This window comes from Panthera pardus, unplaced genomic scaffold, assembly GCF_024362965.1.
Source record: "Panthera pardus isolate Hobbes unplaced genomic scaffold, ASM2436296v1 HiC_scaffold_22, whole genome shotgun sequence".
Lineage (NCBI taxonomy): Eukaryota > Metazoa > Chordata > Mammalia > Carnivora > Felidae > Panthera > Panthera pardus.
Genome location: NW_026526788.1, coordinates 34731308 through 34744652, shown reverse-complemented (window position 1 = coordinate 34744652; position 13345 = coordinate 34731308). Strand labels below are relative to the sequence as shown.

The 13345-nt window shown below is 45.3% G+C and overlaps 1 protein-coding gene across 4 annotated transcripts in view; it reads right to left on the bottom strand.

The window, feature by feature from the left end:
* KAT6B (lysine acetyltransferase 6B) overlaps positions 1-7294 on the bottom strand; it is a 188946-nt gene extending 181652 nt beyond the window's left edge. Inside the window, exon 1 of one of the 4 annotated variants that reach the window (XM_019444624.2) lies at positions 7177-7294. The gene's annotated coding sequence lies outside the window, so the exon portion shown is untranslated. Of the gene's footprint in view, positions 1-6068; positions 6421-7176 lie in introns of those variants that run through there. The other 3 variants (XM_019444623.2, XM_019444625.2, XM_019444626.2) reach the window with 3 other exon arrangements.
* Between the last annotated feature and the right edge of the window lie 6051 nt (positions 7295-13345).

The following is a 13345-nucleotide window of genomic DNA, read 5'->3' as shown; positions in this document are numbered from 1 at the left end:
TTGAATGTTTGAATCACTCTGGCAATAATATCCATCCAGTATAGACTGGAGTGAAGGATGACTAAACAAACAAAAGCAACCAGTATTTCATCTCTCCCAACAACAATCTTGTTCAACTTAAGAGTCTAACTCAGCAGCAAGCCCAGAGTAGGCACTCAATAACTGTTAATTGAAATGAATATTAAATTCCCCCCTTTTTTTTGGAATAATACTAAATTCTTTCTCACTACTCATTAACATAGAGAGTTTCCAATTCACAAGCTAATAATGTTTTCCAAGGATTTCTAAGAGGCTAAATCACCATGAAAATTATCATTTCAACTAATACATATTATATTAATTGGAAGTTTAATTTTTCATGTCATGCTCTCCTAGTTGACAATATCCTTGTTATGTCATTAAACTATAATTGTGTATATCTGCTTCAACAAACAATAACTGAACCATCAATAAACTATTATGGCTTCCTTAATCCCTAGCAAAGATTAGTTTCAGCATCATCATCACAAATTAGTAGAGACATGCCCCAAATCTCCTGGTGAAGCCCAAAAATTAGGCTTGCATAGTCATTCCTACATTTAAGCGCTCAATAGTTTCAGTCTCTAAACTTTAATCACACTGTTAGGAACCTCACAGGAAATTTGATCCCTTGTAAAACAGAGGATTTTAGAGACAAGATGAAAAGTCATTTGAAGTCATCAGGCCTTTGGAGCCAGGGTACACTGATTAGTAATGATGATATTATAACTAAGCACTCTCATTTAAGAAATAATCAACTAAATTTAGAAGGTCTTTTTTTGGCATTTAAAAATTCCTATTCAATCCTGGATTTCTTCCTAATTGTAAATTAGCTTTAACCAGGTTTTAATGACAAAGACTAAGAATAATGTATTGGGGGAAAAAAACTCTGAATTTTTAAAAGATTATTTTGAAAATACAGATCATTGGAGAACACTGCATTAACTTTATTACAAATGTCTTCAAACAGGATATCCTGTACAGCCTGAAAACAAATTAGGGTTCCCCCTTGAGAACCTCAAGAAAATTAAAGATCTATTTTTAAAAATGAACCCATATACATACAGACATTTGCATACAATTTCAAGGGTTTACAGGACCTCTATCACCTATCCCAGGACCCCCTAAGGTTCACTGACTACTCTAGCTTTACTTACTTTCTAAAAATTTGTTTTAACATTTATTTATTTTTGAGAGAGAGAGAGAGCGCGTGCGTGCACGAGCATGGGCAGGGGAGGGGCAGAGAGAGAGGGACAGAGAGAATTGAAAACAGGCTCTGCGCTGTTAGTGCAAAGCCCAACATGGGGCTCAAACCCACAAACCAGGAGATCATGACCTGAGCTGAAGTCGGACATTCAACCAACTGAGCCACCCAGGTGCCCCTAACTTTACTTACTTTAATATACACAGAGAGTCAATAATTTTATTGTCAATAATTTTATTGAGTTTCACAGTAACTACATGTGCTTTAATTGGGACATGTTACATTATAGGTAAGAAAGTTACTCTCCTTGATTTTGGATATTATCAAATAGGCATCTGAAATCTTATTCAACAAGGAGGTATGCTGGGATGAGACATACCTAGAGAGTTCAGGGATCAAGTCCCCACTTTGCCAGCTACCTAAACTGTGGGATATCGGACATGTCAATCAATCTAAGTCTCCGTTTTCTCCTCCATGAAAAAGATTATACATCTCTGTTTTGCAGAACTGTTAAGAGGAATAGTTGAGATAACAAATATGAAAGAACCAAGGATGGTGGCAGACATATAGTAGGAACACAATAAAATGCAAGCTCATAAAAGGAAAAAGGGCAATACAAGTCAGCTGGAGACCTGTGAAATCTAATCTAGCTGAATTTCTGTCTATATGACCATTTTCTCCTAAGAGACAGGGGAAGTCAGCACAAGTAAAAATTCAAGACAGAGCAGAAGAAAGTGGCCAAACCAAGAATAGATTTGTAATGGCAAGGATGGGGTCAAGAACAGTGTATTTTACTCATAATCATAGATCTTTTAAGGTCAATCAAGATCTTAGAAAATAATACAAGAATATCTTCTTGACCTAAGTGTGGGAAAAGAGTCTTAAAACAGGACACAAAAAGCACTAACCATAAAGAAAACACCAATAAATTTGACTCCATTAAAATGAAGAACTTCTGTTCATTAAAAGACACCATAAAGAGAGTGAAAAGGCAAACCACAATATGGAAGTAGACGTTTGCAACATACATATGCAAAGGATCGGTATCTAGAGTAAATAAAGAACTTTGAAATACCAGTAAAAGACACAAGGTCCAGTTTAAAAAATAAATAAATACGGGGCAGAACTGAACAGGAATTTTACAAACAAGGAAATCCAAGTAGCCAATAAATATATGAAAAGCCACTCAACCTGATTACTAACCAGTCAAATGCAATTCAGATTGGCTAATTTGAAAAGCTATGAATTGGAGTTCTGGAGAGGACAAGAAGCAATGGGAATTCTCACATACCATAGGAAGGACTGTGGTCTGGTACACCACTTTGTAAAACAGTCTGGTACCTAGTCAAGTTGAAGACAAGCATACCTCATGACTAGAGTGATCATACAACTCATCATCCAGACACTTTTGTGAATTAAACGGGTTATACACTGTGACAACAGGCATAAGCTAGGATAAATGGTCACCCTGTCTATGTACCAGCAATTCCATTCCCAGGTGTACACCTTAGAGAAACATATGCACACGTGTACCCACGTGACAGTACAAGAACACTCATAGCAGCTTTGTACACAATTTCCCCAAAGTGGAAAAAACTCAAATACCCAGCAACAGAATGGATGATTAAAAAAAAAAAAAAATTGTGCAAGATTGTGAGTCCACTCTGACGCCAGTCCACCTCACGCCAGTCAGAGTGGCTAACATGAACAAGTCAGGAGACTATAGATGCTGATGAGGATGTGGAAAAACGGGAACCCTCTTGCACTGTTGGTGGGAATGCAAACTGGTGCAGCCGCTCTGGAAAACAGTATGGAGGTTCCTCAAAAAATTAAAAATAGAACTACCCTATGACCCAGCAATAGCATTGCTAGGAATTTACCCAAGGGATACAGGAGTGCTAATGCATAGGGACCCATGTACCCCAATGTTTATAGCAGCACTTTCAACAATAGCCAAATTATGGAAAGAGCCTAAAGTCCATCAACTGATGAACGGATAAAGAAAATGTGGTTTATATATACAATGGAATACTACTTGACAATGAGAAAGAATGAAATCTTGCCATTTGCAACAATGTGGATGGAACTGGAGGGTATTATGCTAAGTGAAATAAGTCAGTCAGAGAAAGACAGATACCATATTGTTTTCACTCATATGTGGATCTTGAGAAACTTAACATAAGACCATGGGGGAGGGGAAGGGGGAAAAAGTTACAGAGAGGCAGGGAGGCAAACCATAAGAGACTCTTAAATACTGAGAACAAACTGAGGGTTGATGGGAGGCGGGGGAGAGGGGAAAGTGGGTGATGGGCATTGAGAAGGGCACTTGTTGGAGTGAGCACTGGGTGTCATATGAAACCAATTTGACAATAAACTACATTTTTAAAAAAAACTCAAATATCCAGCAACAGTAGAATGGATGATTAAAAAAAAAAAAAAAACAAATTGTGCAAGATTGTGAGTCCTACAAAAAGGTGCTGTAAGGTGCTTTGGAAATGCAGATTCAAGCATTATAAGAGAAGAAAAACATCCCTTCATCACACTTCTCCCATCCATGCATCATTACCATTCTGCAACCAAAGACTGATCACTATAGCTCACACATCCCCACTTTCATAAAACAATTTCCTTCCTGCTCACTTTATACAAATACAAGCAATTATACGCATGTGGAAAACTGAAGGTATTTTGAGGAAAACGATCTAAGAGACTGAAAAGTCACCTGTTAAGAATCCTGGCATTTAATAAAGCCAGACCAGTTGGTTAAGGATTCTTCTAACTGGTATGTAAAAACCCATGAAGTTTTTTGAAGTCCATTAAAATTACTTATTAAAATTCCTCAGCTACCTTCCAACACTCACCCTATTTTACTTTTCATTCACATTATGCCTTACATCTGACAGTTTCCATCTTATCTTCACAAAAAGTACATGAGATAAACATCTGGCATAACGGCAATGACATAACACCCACTTTACTCAGAGGCCTGAGTATAGCTCGTAGGCAAAACTTCAACTGACCATGTCATCAGCACTGACCAGTCATTCCCTTAAGTTCCTCCTTTAACGTTACAACCTTCCTTTATCTTCCCTTTTTTTTTTTTTAAATCATCATTTCAGCTCCCCAACCTTCAACCCTAAGTAGAAGTTCTCAGGTAAAAATCTTATCGCTTACTGAAATATGCAATATTTTCCTATCCTTCTTAAAAACATAAAAAGATTGCCCCAATTCATTTTGATACATGTGTGAAGAATTTATGTAAAAATGGGAGTGTGTTATTTCAGGGCTATCCCAGAAAATCTAGGGTACACAAGTAAGACAGGAAGAATGTACTTTACTCACATTTATACCAAAACAATAATGATAACTTTTTTGGAGCACCACAAAACTAACATTATCCTAGCATAATTAATTCCCATTTGCTACTTTCACCTCCTGTCCATATTCCGAAGAGTCTTTCTATACTCTTTACTTTGAATTTCTTAGTACCTCCACCCCAAACATACTTAATACTTGGTTCACTGGTTCTCGTTACCTATTTTCCACATCTTTCATTCTTTATCACTATTCTCTCACAACTTCTGTGCAATACTCTATCACATCCTAACACCTTCTCCCGATTGCAGAGCTTAAACACCTTCATGGAGCATAGGAAACCACTTACAATCTAGTCCCTCTGCCTTTGCCCCTTGTCTCCCACAACTAATTTCCTGCACTCTGCCCATACTCTTGCCATACCAAGTACTTTAGTACTTGTACATTCAAAAGACACAATGTCTTTCCCAAGGTAGTACTAAGGTGTCCCCCTGAAATAGACACCCTGCCCTACCTCAAGACTCCAGCTCAAGTTTCACCCAAGAAATTCAGCCTGTCAACAACCTGGTCTCCCAAACTAACACCTTTCTTTGCCCTATCTCCAATCCTGGTTTAGTCCACCAAATCACATTCACCTAGATCCACTGCCCAGCCCCACCCATTTTTTTTCACACCTGCCGCGTTTTCTCAACCCCCTGAATCCCCCCATCTTCCTAAGATCTACTACAGATATATTATGCAAGTTCTGCTCTGCTGTCTTATCGTTCAAGACTCTCACAAGCATATCCATACCATTCTTCCATGTTTTTTAATGCTTCATAGACCCCAAACCTCCTTTACAATTCCAATATGCCAATATACCCAGATACCTGCTTCACTACAGCGACTGTACTTGCTCCTCACTTTTCCCCAATATTTCCCCCAATCCGATATCTACTCTTTACTGCTCTCTCAACTCCACTCCACATCCACCACACCCAAATCTATTCTTACTGTCCTCAGATAACTGCAATCCCATCCTTTTGCATCATTTCACCTGCCCTCACATAGCCCTCGGTCCCCCTTCCACATCTCCAATGTTGCACCACTCCCTACTCTCACTTTACACCTGCTTGCACACCTCCAGTTTCTCCTCCCACCCGCCACCCCCCTCACCAGTCCTGCCCAGACACTCACTGCCCCCCCCACCCCCCATTCCTACCAGGTCACTCCCACTCAGAAAACCCCTCCAAACCCCCGCCTTCCGACCACCCGAGCCCCGCCCCCACCCAGATATGACCCCGCCCCCTCCACCCTCGAGCCCCGCCCATTGCCCTGGAGGCCCCGCTGAGGGGCGGGGCCTGTCCCTCCTCCCTTTTCCCCCCGCCCCCTACCGTCACGCTCAGGGGCAGCCTGACCCCGAGCGGCCCCGCGGTGACCCTCGCGCAGAGGCCTGTGGGAGGGGCGTCACAAGCTCCCGATCTCCCCCACCTTCCGCCCCCCCTCCCGCCCAGTCTCCTCCCCCTGGGAATGCGCGGGGTGGGTGACAGACCTGGCCGCGCGCCACCGCCACCGCGCCTGCCGGGGGCGCTGCCGCTGCCTGAGAAAGAAGCCGCGGCTGCCGCCTGGAGGAGGTGCCGTCGCCTCCGCCACCGTTGCCTCCGCCGCCAGGGGTAGGAGCTAAGCCGCCGCCATTTTGTGTCCCCCTGTTGTTGTCGTTGACATGAATCCGACATGACACTGATTACAGCCCAATGGAGTCTCATTAAACCCGAGCCGCGGCCCCGCCCCGGCGCTGCTCCATTGGAGGAGACCACAGACACTTATGGCCACCCGTTGGCCTGCGGGTCTGTCCGTCACCCACACACTAACCACCCTGCAGCCCATTGGGGCAGGTTCCTGCCGGTCATCTCGCCTCCGCATAGACACACCCCTCGACCCATCATTCCCCCCCCTCCGGAACCACCCCGGGGGTGGGTCCACTGCCAGTACCAATCAACAGACTGCTGGGCCCGCCTCTTCTGGGCACCTATTGGTCTAGCCCTTTTTCTCTCTCCCAGACACCGCGCCACCTCTACTTCCACCTACCCACCCCCTCAACCTCTAGAAATGGATTGGGTCTACTGGCAGAAGAGGCGCTTGGCCTTATTGGCTGCATACAACGCCAATCAGAGGGCCTTTTCCCTCTCCCCTCCCCCACTCAACCCCAAATCCCCTAGCCCGCAGCTAAAGTTTGTGTGAGAGCTGATCGCTGGCGGCGGCCGCAGGATTTAGGGGTGGGAGCGGGCGGGCGCGCGCGGGCGGGCACGCGAAGTTAAAATTCGAGGTTCTCAGTCACCAGCTCCCGCGGTGGAGCGCGCGGACGGGCGCGCCGCCCGGAGCGTTCCATCCCGCCCCCTCCTCCACCCTCTCCCGTCCCGTCCCGGGCGACTACTCGCCCGCCCCCTGGCTCGCATCCTTACCCCCCACACACCCCTACCCTGCAAGCCCAAGGCCGGGTGCAGGCAGAGCGATGTCGCTGCAGCCTACTCGCCATCCCATGCCGAGGGGGAGCAAGCCCCTACCCGCCGGCCGTGCACCCCCCGGCTCCACACTAGCCCGTGTCTGCAAGCACGTGCACCGTTCGCCGCTGCCTCCAGCCACCCCGGTCCCCGGCTAACCTCGCCTGCAGCCCGGCCAATCGCTTGCTGCCCTTTGTTGCTGCAGCCCGGGTCTCCCCGCTGCCTTCCTCAGCCTCCGCCTCGTCCTTTGCCAGCCGCCCGGGTCCGCAGCGCCGCGCTCCCCCCGCCCGGGACCCACCGCCGCCGCCTCCTTCTCCTCCTCCGCCTCCTCCTCCTCGGCTCCGGGCTGCAGCGCACAGAGCCCGAGGCAGCGCCGCCCAGCCCCGCTCCCCCCGCGCCGCCAGCTAGCCCGCCCGGCCCGGCCGGGGGCGCAGCCTGGACCCCGCCCGCCCCAGTCCCCGCCCCGGGGGTACCTGCCTCCGCCCTGGGGGGCTCCGCTCGCCTCCCTCGGGGGAGGGCGGGGATGCCGGTGTCCGCGGGAGGATGGGGAAGCCTGGGCCGTTTGGGGCGGGGAGTGTGCCCGCCAGGGCTGGGACTAAGAGGTGCGGTCCTCGCCAACGCGTCCCCCCTCCCGCTGCTGTGGGCCCCAAACTTCGTCCTCCGCCCGGGCCTTACACCCTCGGGTGATCGCGGCAGTTTTGGGGTGGGAGATGCCTCGGGAGCTGTGTCTACCCTGATCAGGAGGAAGAGGGAGCAGTGACATTCAGCGACCGCGGACAGGGCACGGCGGCAGCATCCTTGGGTGGGAGTGGGGATGTCAGACGTGGGCTGGAGGGGGAAACTGCCCCCTCAAGATGCCCTCTCCCAGCCTGAGATGAGCTGTGGAGCTCAGCTGCGTTTTGAGTGCTTTCTTAGGCGGTGCAGAGGGATGGCAGAGGTGCTGGGGGCGGGGGGGAGTCGGGGAAAGACCGCTGGGGGGCCCTTCCCCCTCTAGCCAGCGTTCGAACGAAGGCTGATGGCTAAGTTCGGTTTTCCAGGCTTCCCCTGGGCCCCCCGAGTTCCTGAGGCCCACACGAGGGAGGCCGGGGCTCCTCTGGCCGCCCAGGCGAGGCCACTCTCACGCTGCCCTCGTGCCTCCCAGCGCCCTCCAGACTGAAAAGACCGTCCCTCGCTATTCCTGAGGATGGATGGGATGCTGGCAGGGGCGACTTCGGAAAATAGGAAAAGTAGCCTCGAGAAATGGCTCCTACAGAGTTTGAGTATGAAGTTTCCCTTCTGAGGCGCCATTTCTTCCGGAGGGGGAGAACTTTGGCTTTGTAAAAGAACCAAGTTTCAGGCTTGATGGCCTGGGTGGAAAACCACCTGTTGACTGAAGTCTGTCCCTTGAGTCAGGCAGATCTTGGGCTCTGGCAGGGTGAGGCAGGGTGCCAGGGAGAGGCCCCGGGCCTCCTGCCCTGGTTGACTCCCAACATCCTCATGCCACTGACACCGCAGCAGCATCTCCAACTTCCCATTCAAAACCACTGTGCAAACTAGGTAGGTACTTTGTTAGAGCAACTTATCTCAGACAAAACAAGCAGCACAACCCTGTCATCAAATGCAGAGCACAATACAGACTTCACTTTTTAAAGATGCTTGCACCTCTGGGGTGTGAGCTGCCCCTACTTACATGCTTCTTGACAACAAGGTGAGAAAGGAGCTAAGACAAAGGGCACGGAGTTGGATGAAAGAATAGAAAAAGGGAGAGGGGAGCAGAAGAGTTGTAATACTACACTCAAAACTGTCACCAGTTCCATTATAAACCCCTTTTATAGGTGTTTTATTACTTGGTTGTTAGTTTTTAAAACACAAACCTCTTTAGATTAAATCTTGGCATTTGCAGGCTCAGCTCAGGGAAACAAAACACAGGGAAAGTTCCCCATCCACCACTGGCTTGGCTACTTTTGAGCTACATTACTGATAAAACAAACAAACAGCGTGTTGGGTTTCCTCAGCCTTTATCTCTTATTTAGTATCTTCAGTAGCTGGCTCAAGGTGAATTTTTTACAAGCCATTAGTTCATAATTCAGCCTAGTTCATTTAGGTATTTCAAAGAGTAGGACATTTATAAGGTGTGCTCTTTTTATAATGCAGGTGCTGGGGTTTTTATTCTCCATGAAGTTACTAAGTAAACTTAAGAATCCTGGCAGACAAGTTAGCCTTTATGTTCTTTTTTTTCCCCCTATGGTCTGCCCAGATGCACATTATTTTGTAACTTAGATTTGAGTCCCCCAGACTGCATTTTATCTCAAGCAATAAAAATAAACCATGTCTTAATTGAAAACAAGTTTCAAGACCCCAAATCTGTACACTCAAACTGAAGTTCGCTAAAGAAGCAACCAAAGACACTAAAAGCCAAAAAGTCCACATTTAAGATGTCTTCAGCCAATGAATTGTGGGAGATTTATGAGCATCTAACACTTGCTATCACTAATGAGTTAGCCACATGGATTTCCAGTGCATCAAGAAGAGACACCTTTAGAGAGAAATGGGCCTTATTTGCCTAAACTTGTACTCCTGTAACCCCAGGAGCTGGCAAACACAGAAGAAACATCTTTAGCCAACATCTTGATGTGTTTTTTGAGATTCTTTTCTTAACAAACATAATTCTCTAACGGGCATGGCAAGGAAAGGGAATGTGTTGCTTTCCCCTTGATACTTCCCTCTAAAGTTACTTGTCCTTTGAGAAATCCTGGCTCTTCAGTTAAGTGGGACTGGAAAGGATAACAGAAACACAGCCAGAGATACTTAATGCTTACTCCTAAACCTGTCTCTTATCTGTGGTATCTCAAGTCCTCTGCTGAGCTAAACAGCTCAATTAAGAAGTTAACCTAGAAATAACTTGAACTGAAAACCAAGCATCCTGCAAAATTCGCAAGCTGACTGTGCTGGACGATTATGAATCCAGGGGCTCATTTAACCACTATTCCCTCCCCCAAAACAGCTGCCAGTGGCCACCTCAGGCCAGAATTACTGACAACTACATTTATACTGCTCAGTGTGGTTCACAGATCACTGGCACCAAAATGATCTGGGAATGAGTGCTTAAAACACAGTTTCCTTGGCCTACCCAGAGATTCTGATTCAGTAGGTGTCAAGTGGGGTTCCCAGCTCTACATTTTTAGCCCATGACTTGACTTCAAGCTTATGATCACTGAATTGGAGAACCACTGGCTAGGCTGAATCCTCTTCTTCCCCAGCTGAAAAGGAATGTTTATTCCGTGAATGTCTTAACCAGGTTAAGTATATCTCTAGTACTGGGATGATTCCATGGTTTGGCCTATTTGTCCTTGAGTCCTAAGTAAGGGTAAAAAAAGAATGCAGAAGAGCTTCAGGAGCTGAAGGAAACCTGGAGGGTTTGATCTATTGGGTTTGTTTACTAGCTCTGAGGCAAGTCAGACAAACAGCCTGATAAGAGGTATCACATCTACAGATGTACTAACAAGTCCTTCTGAAGGAAATTAGGTAAGCAAGCAGCAAACAGGGAACCCGAACTGATTTGTCCAGACTTCAGTACATGGCGAATTCTACTTACTTCAGTAAGTCACTTAAAAAGCATTGGTCTGCATCCCACTTCCCACTGCCACATGGAATCCTCTCTCATCATTGACCAGAAACTGTCCCCACAAGGTCACAATGTCTATATCAGTCAAGGGCAGAGGGGGTTGGGGATGATAGGTCACATCATCGTTTTAAATAGGCTAACAAATTCAATCTACAGTTTTGTGTATGAATAGCCTAAATACTGATGTTCTGTATCTATACCCCATTTGTGCATCCTTTAAAAGCCTTTAATGTCTTTAAAATGCATTCTGGATTGGGTCTAAACTCTTTAATCTGCCTCTAAGGCTTGTACATCTGCACACAACCTATCACTCATCTCTAGCTTCTCCCAGCCCAACACACTCCTCCATACACAGCACACACTGTTCCCTCTACAGCCATACCCGCCCTCCCTACTTTACCTGATGGAAACCTTGAAGAAGGATTACTCCCAATCCCTCCTTGGCTACTGCCTCTTCTATGAAGTTTTCCTGGTCTTTGCAGGTAGCCCATAGGACTTTGAGCATACCCTTTACTCCAGCCCTGGCATTTGTTAAGTACACTGTTATTATTTGTTGAACTACGGAATAAATAAAAGTGCTTATCACACTCTCTTGTCACATTTTGCCTTCCTGTTTTCCTCAATTAGCTTTTCTACTTCATAGACCAGCTTGATCATTTGTGTAACTGCCCTGTACCTGACAATAAACGGTACTTAATAAAGAAACACCATCCATACATACCTGTGGTTCCCAGGACTGGGTGTACATTAGAATCACCTGAGGAATTTTTCAACCAGCCTAGCGCTTAACCACCTTAAGCAGCCTTAACCACCTGAGGCTGCTTAAATAAATATACCTGGAGGTGTGGCCCATTCATGGGGGGGGGGGGGGTGTCTCTTTCATATGTGTTGTTTTTGTTGCATTAGGCTCCACGCCCAACATAGAGCTTGAACTCATGACTCCAGGCTCCACACCCAACATGGGGCTTGAACTCATGACTTGGAGATTAAGAGTCACCTGCTCTACTGAGTCAGCCAAGCACCCCTCAGGTTTTTTTTAAGTACCCTGTGCCATCAGAGTAAAAAACCATTGATTTATACAAACCAGCAGGATGCCTCAACATCAAGTGAGAAATTCTGAAGAAATGAGGGTGGTAAAAGATATCAAAATTAGCTAAATGTTGCTAATTTTAGAGAGGACAGAGTTCTCAGGGATCTTTTTTTGTTGAGACTCAAAGGTGTGGTGGCCTTTTTTCACTAATCATAAGAGAGTCTTAATAAGGATTCAGTTTTTAGCATCAGGCTATCCCAAAGAAAATTTGAACTACCCAACTGTTAATTTAATGATCTCCAGTTGTTTCAATTTTGAAATTTGGGGGAAACTGGCAACTCTGTTAGTTCTTGAGATTAAGAATCTCAACAGGTTCTTGAGATTAAGCCCTGCATCAGGTTCTTCACTGACAGTGCAGAGCCTGCTTACTTGCAGTTCTCTTTCCTTCTCTCTTCCCCCACCCTCTCTAAATAAATAAATAAATAAATAAATAAATAAACGTTAAAAAATTTTTTTTTCCGCTAAGGAAACTAGAGTAGTAAAAAGTAACTTACTAGAACATACTAGAATGTTGAGACTATCAGATGGTAGGCATATATCATAATAATTCCATGTCTAGAAAAATTCCAATTTTCAATGGAATTACAAAGAGCCTAACATAGTCTTTCCAGCAGTCAACCTCCCCTCATTCCAGTTAACAAACATAAAACACCCCAAAAAAGGCTAAGGAGATCAGTCTGGTGAGCCATTTTACCAGCTTGATGCCCTTCCTGGTATTAGTAACAAACCGCTTGTGGGAGAACATGATTGAGCTTGATCATAACAAACTTAGCCATAAACTCCTTAAAGGTTGGGATTGGGTTTGGTTCACCTTTATATTCCCCAACTGGCCTTGAACATGGTGGTAATAAATGATACTGAGTAAAATAGAGGTTAAGAATCTGTTATCTGGGGCTCCTGGGTGGCTCAGTCAGTTAAGCATCAGACTTCAGCCCCTCGTTGGGCTCTCTGCTATCAGCAGCAGAGCCTACTTTGGAAACTGTCCCCTTCTCTCTCTGTCTCTTCCCCACTCATCCTGTCTCTCTCTCTCAAAAATAAATAAACATTGGGATGCGTGAGTGGCTCAGTTGGTTAAGTGTCCAACTTTAGCTCAGGTCATGATCTCAAGGTCTGTGAGTCCCACATCGGGCTCTGTGGCTGACAGCTCAGAGCCTGGAGCCTACTCCAGATTCTGTGTCTCCCTCTCTCTCTGCCCCTTCCCACTCACACTCTGTCTCTGTCTCTGAAAAATGAATAAACCTTAAAAAATTAAATAAATAAACATTAAAAAAATAATCTGTTATCTATCTGCTTATCTAAAGCCTGTCTTCTAAAATTCATAAATTGGGCTATATACTTCATAAGCTTAAAGATTTCTTATACAGTGTTTTACACATTCATTAAATATATGAAGTTTGGATAATTTCCTAACCACTGTAAAACAGTACTTTCTGTTACCAAATCTAAAACCACTTTTTCTAAGTTTATGTATGTTTGTTGAGGAATATCTTTGAACATTTTAACATTTTAGCATTTGACCAATGGGTGTGTTTTATTTATCATATACTACATTTGCTAATTTTTTTTTGCTACTGTATATATACATACATACATAGATTGAAACCAGTTCCTTCTAATTTTCTAAGATCAAGAGT